Genomic DNA, 5,874 nt, shown 5'->3' on the forward strand with positions numbered 1-5,874 from the left:
TTGATTCCATCCTCCCACCCCCACTCCCAGAAGAGAGAGTTCCTCAATGTACAGTTTTCTTTCATTTTCTAGAATGAACCTCTTTCAGTCTTAGCCCTCCAGCCCTCTCACCTATAAACGCCTCTTCTAGGAACATTCCTCTTTTTTTAAAGAAAATTTTTTTTAATTAATTTATTGATTTTGAGAGAGATGACACAAGCAGGTGAGCTGTAGAGAGGAGAGACAGAATCCCAAGCCGGCTCCCTATCAGTGCCGAACCCGATGCGGAGCTGAGCCCACGTAACTGTGAGATGATGACCTGGGCCAAGATCAAGAATCCGTCGCTCAACTGACTGAGCAACCCAGGCGCTTCCCAGAAACATTTTCTGGGCAGCCTCTCCAACTTCTAACCCAGATAAACTCCCTTTGCCCTGAGCTTTTGAAGCATTGCTGTGGGGTTAGCACAATGCTTGCCATGTTGTAGAGGCTTAATAAGATTAGTTGAATGAGTGAGTACATGAACCCCATCTTCTTGTAACTTCTACTCTCTTGTCTTAATTCCACCCTCTTCCATGTGATAGCCCTTGAAATATTCAAAGACCATCATCCTAATCATTCCGGCATCTGCACGAATCTGGTCCCAGCAGGAAACAAATCACACACTCAGGCAGTGTGATAAAAGGGTATTTACAAAGAAGGGCACACCCCAGAGCTTGCAAGAGCAGGATCTTAAACCTGAAAGATCGAGGGGAAGGAAAGGTTACCTGAGGCCAGACAGAATAGTTGAAGCTGGAGGAGAGGACCACCCACCATGCCAGTAGGAACGCCCGCCAAGCAAGGGAATAAATACCCATCTCACATTCTTCCCACCCTTTAATCTCACCCCCCTCCCATGCCTCTCATGGCAGATAAAGAGCAGCGAGCTTCCTAGGATACAAAGCCCAATGGAAAAAGATGGAGAATAAAGGGATGGGAAGAGACAACTAAAAAATATCCAGTATAATCCTCCAATCCCAAAGCTACCCCAAATCTACTCCTGCCAGGCTAAACAGCTTGATTTATTTCTGCTATTGCTCAAAAGGTAGTGTCTGCTGGACTCCTTATTATCTAAGTCCATGCCATCTGGGTAGGTTCTGGACTGCCATTCAGCGCCTGTCCTGAAGCACGTTGCCAGCAATACCCAAATGCTCCCAACACCCTCTGAGTCGCACAGCAGCAAAGGGAATGGATTCCAATCTCTGCCACTCTGAACGCTACCTTTGTATTTAATGCAGGTTTACCACTGTAGTTCTTTGCTTGTTGAATGCATTTCAATTGTTTTTTAATTGGGTTTATGATCAATTAAATCCCCCAGGCTTCCTCACACAAACTACTGTGAAATCAAGCTTCCTCCTAAATTGTACTCATGTCATTGATTTCTGTTTTAACCTAACTGCAAGATTTTACATTTATCCCTGTCAGATTTTATCTTATTTACTTCTGTCCATTGTTCCGGATTATTAAATCCTTATTTTGTTATCTAGCGTAGCAACTTTTCCTTTCCACTTTGAGTCACTAGCTAATTGCATTAGGTCGCTCTCTTTGTTTTCATCTGTATTGATGATGATGAAAAAAATTCTTTTTAATGTTTTATATATTTTTGAGGGAGAGAGAGAGAGAAAGAGAGTGCAAGCAGAGGAAAGGCAGAGAGGGAGGGAGACACAGAATCAGAAGCAGGCTCCAGGCTCTGAGCTGTCAGTACAGAGCCTGATGTGGGGTTCGAACTCCTCATGAACCACGAGATCATGACCTGAGCCAAAGTCAGACACTTAACCCACTGAGCCACTGAGGTGCCCCTACATTGATGATGACTGAACACAATCCCAGACAGCTGGGCACGGAAGACCTCTTTTGGTGGAGAGACTGAGTAGTGTCGTGTGACATTTTTACCAACTGTGGGAAATACAACACCATTTCTGTGGTGGGTGGTGGTATAATGGAAAGTAAAAGATCATGATGAAATAGTTTTGGGGAAAACCCTGGGTTGTACAAACTAAACAAGTTTCTTTCTTAAAGTATCCCTTAGAGCTATTAACATGCTAATATCTATGGGCTCTCTCCAGGATCAGATATTCAGGACTACCACAATGATCTGACCATGGAACACTCATACATGTTTGTGTGTGTGCATATTTGTACCTGTGTATATATGTGGCATTGCACAGGATAGGGTTTCACAGAGTGCAACTTGGGAAATGTTGACTATGGAACAGAACAGATCTGAGTTTCACTCCCAGTTCTACCACTTACCAGTTTGGAGAAAGATAGTTAATCTCTCTATTCCTCCATTTTCTTATCTATGAAGTGAGCATAAACGAAGATCTTACCTCATACATTTGTGATGAGAATGAAATAAGATAAAGTATGAATGAATAAGTGCCTCTTTCCATGCTAGGATAGTAAATACTCATTAGATGTTAGCCAATATGACACAGTATCTTTTTAATTATCATTATCATTAATGTTATTTTGATATTGATCCACTAGTTTGGTTCCCTACAACAAATACATCAAAAAGTAATAGTCTAAATGAGCGAAAAGATATGAAAGAAGCCTGAAATACGCTTCTATTTCATATGACTTACGTGACTGATAAATGATGAATATTCTAAATAAATGAGAAAAATTCTCACAACTCAATAAGAAAAAGAAATGTCCTAACAGAAAATAAAGGACGTGAGCAAACAGTTGACAATGGAAGAAATGTAAATGGACTTAAGTTGGATTCACTGCTGGTGCCAGTGAAAAATGACAACAACAGCAACAACAATAACAATAAAGCTAATGAGAATTTAGCATTTAGTAAATAGCAGCCACTGTCCTAAGCATACTGTAAATATTTATTCATTTACTTCTCACAATGAAACTGTGAGGTAGATTTTTTTTTTATTATTTCTTTAAAAAAATTTTTTTAACATTTATTTATTATTGAGAAACAGAGAGATAGGGCATGAGTGGGGGAGGGGTAGAGAGGTGGGAAGACACAGAATCCGAAGCAGGCTCCAGGCTCTGAGCTATCAGCACAGAGCCCTACGTGGGGCTCGGAACTCATGAGCTGTGAGATCATGACCTGAGCCAAAATTGGAAGCTTAACCAACTGAGCCACCCAGGTGCCCCCTTTTTTATTGTTATTATTATTTCTACTTTACAGATGAGAGGACGAAGTACAAAAAGATTAAGTATACCATTTCTGGAGCAGTTTGGAGGAAATTGTAAAATTTTTGATGGTATCCATTAAGAGCCTCAAAATATGCATATGCTTTGAGTCAGTATAGTTCGAGCTGTGATGCGTTGCCCAGATCTTCTTCAGAACTAATTTCTCCAGCTCCTGCCAGCTGATGGTCCTCAGCTCTGTCAGCCCTCTCTTGTTCTCAGCTGGAGACATCTGCCTTGGCAACATATGACTTTGGACTAGCCCATGTGCAATGACCAGATGACACAGAAATATAAGGGTCTAGTTCCCTCATTGCATATAAGACAAGTCTATAGGGCTATCTCTGCCGCAGAGCTTCGCACGGGGTCATTTGAACCTTTGCTGTGGTTCTGTCACAACTCAACTTCTCTCTCTACCCAACCTTGGTTTTTTTCCCCTTCCCTTCCAGAGGTTTTGATTCTAAGAGTACTTCCTACCAAATTTTGGCAAGGTAATCACCATCTTAGAGTCTGCTTCCCAGAGAACACACATGACAGCACCTGGTAATTTAACATCTAAGACAACATCTGAAGTAAAAGCTTACTGTGAATGTAGATAATTATATATGAGCCCTAGTGGATGGCAAAACCACAAGAGGAAGGAACCTAGGTCCCTGAATCAATGCGTGAAAAATTTTCATCTTGGGTCCCCAAGCCATAGACAGCTGCAAAAAGCTTTGCTCTCATCCTTTCAACAACAATAACAAAAAAGGTGAACAGGCTTCAAAGTAATGGCTTTTTATTGAACACCTGAAAGAATGGAGGTCATAGGGCAAACAAGTAGCCTGAAATCTAGAGAGAGAGAGGTGACTGCAGGGAAAAACAGGATGCTAGCATTTACTTACCTGACACAGGGGCTGCCAAAAGCCACATAAGCCCAGAAGAGGATTTAGCTAGAATTTTAAAAATCAAATTGCTGAAGGCTGAGTGTGGGCTAGTATGAGAGAAGAATACCCTTTGTTTGCAGGCATAGAAAAGTTCACAACTTCTTGTAGGATTTTCCTTTTGGGAACCACAGGTGCTCAGGGAGGGTTGTGTGGGGGGGTTATGGGGAGAATTCTTTTTTTAACGTTTATTTATTTATTTATTTTTGAGCGAGCGAGCGAGCGAAAGAGAGAGAGAGAGAGAGAGATACAGAGTGCAAGTGGGGGAGGGGCAGAGAGAGAGAGGGAGACACAGAATCCAAAGTAGGCTCTGAGCTGTCATCGCAGAGCCTGATGTGGGGGATCGAACCCTCGAACCCCAAGATCATGACCTGAGCCGAAGTCAGATGCTTACCCGGCTGAGCCACCCAGGCGTGAATGGGGAGAATTCTAAGAAAGCTTCCCCCTTCTCTGTGATGCTGACTGGGAGAAGGAAACATCAGCCATGGCAGAAACTCCACCCAGACTCCATCTCTCTCTCCCACAAAAATCAAAAACAATCCGCAAGGATAAGGGTAACAAAAACTGTAGCCTTATGGCACTGGTGGACACCAGAGTTCATCTAAGAGAAAGCAACAGAGGAAAAAACAATGACAATTTTCTGTCTCTGGAATAAGCCAGAAACGCATGCTTGGCCCAGCATTGTCTGGAAGAGGGACAGGGGTACTTGTGAAAGCTACAACTCCCAACCCAGATTTATAGCACCTGCCTAAGACTGAAAATAAAGCAGAACATCAGAGAATTCCCCTCCCCCCTCCACCATACTGCCACCTCTATGCTAACAAGTGTCAAGTGAAAATAATAATGGAATAGGGCTGGGAGAGCTGCAGAATATGAATTGTCTTTGAGAAACATGACAATAAGAAGACCCAAAGCCAAATGGAAAGCAAGCTTCAAAATCAACCCATCTCCCGATCATGTTATTACAAGCTTTCATACTAAAGGCGTAGCAGAAGGAATAGCCTGCTCATCTCCAAGCATTAAAAAAAATGTATCTCCTGTCCTACATAACACATCCAGCTTTCATTAAAAAAAAAAGAGGCATACAAAAAGTCCAGAAAAAACACAGTCTAAAGAGACAAAACAATGATCAGAAACAGCTTCAGTGATGACACAGGTATTGGAACTAGTAAGGAATTTACTATGACTAATACTTTAAAGTCTCTAATTGAAAAGGTAGATTGCATGCAAGGATAGTTGATTTCATCAGAGAGATGGAGACAATAAGAAGAAACAAAATGGAAATGCTAGAAATGAAAAGCAAAGTAACAAAGATGAAGAATGTTTTCAAAGGGCACATCATTAACTCAACACAGCCAAGGATATAATCAGTGATTCTGATCAGCAGAGATTATCTTAACCTAAATAAGAAAAGGAAAAAAAAAAAAAGAGTTGAAAGGAAAACAGAAGATTAAAGAGACATGGGACAATACCAAATGATATAACACATTTGTCATGAAATTTCAGGAGAAGAAAGAGAGAACAAGGCAGAAGAAATATTTGAAGAAATAATAAAATAATGGCTGAGAATTTCCAAAAATTTGTGACAGACACCAAATTATAGATCCAAGAGGTTCCGAGAACATTAAGCAAGGAAAAAAACAAAACCTAGGTGCATTGGTTTCCAGTGGCTGCTACCACAAACTTCGTGGCTTAAAACAACAGTGATTTGGTCAGTCACAGTTCTGGAAGCCCAAAGTCTGAAATCAGTATCATGGGCCAGAATCAAATTAGGAAGTAC

The sequence above is a fragment of the Crocuta crocuta genome, unplaced genomic scaffold (assembly GCF_008692635.1).
Source record: "Crocuta crocuta isolate KB4526 unplaced genomic scaffold, BGI_CrCroc_1.0 scaffold467, whole genome shotgun sequence".
NCBI lineage: Eukaryota > Metazoa > Chordata > Mammalia > Carnivora > Hyaenidae > Crocuta > Crocuta crocuta.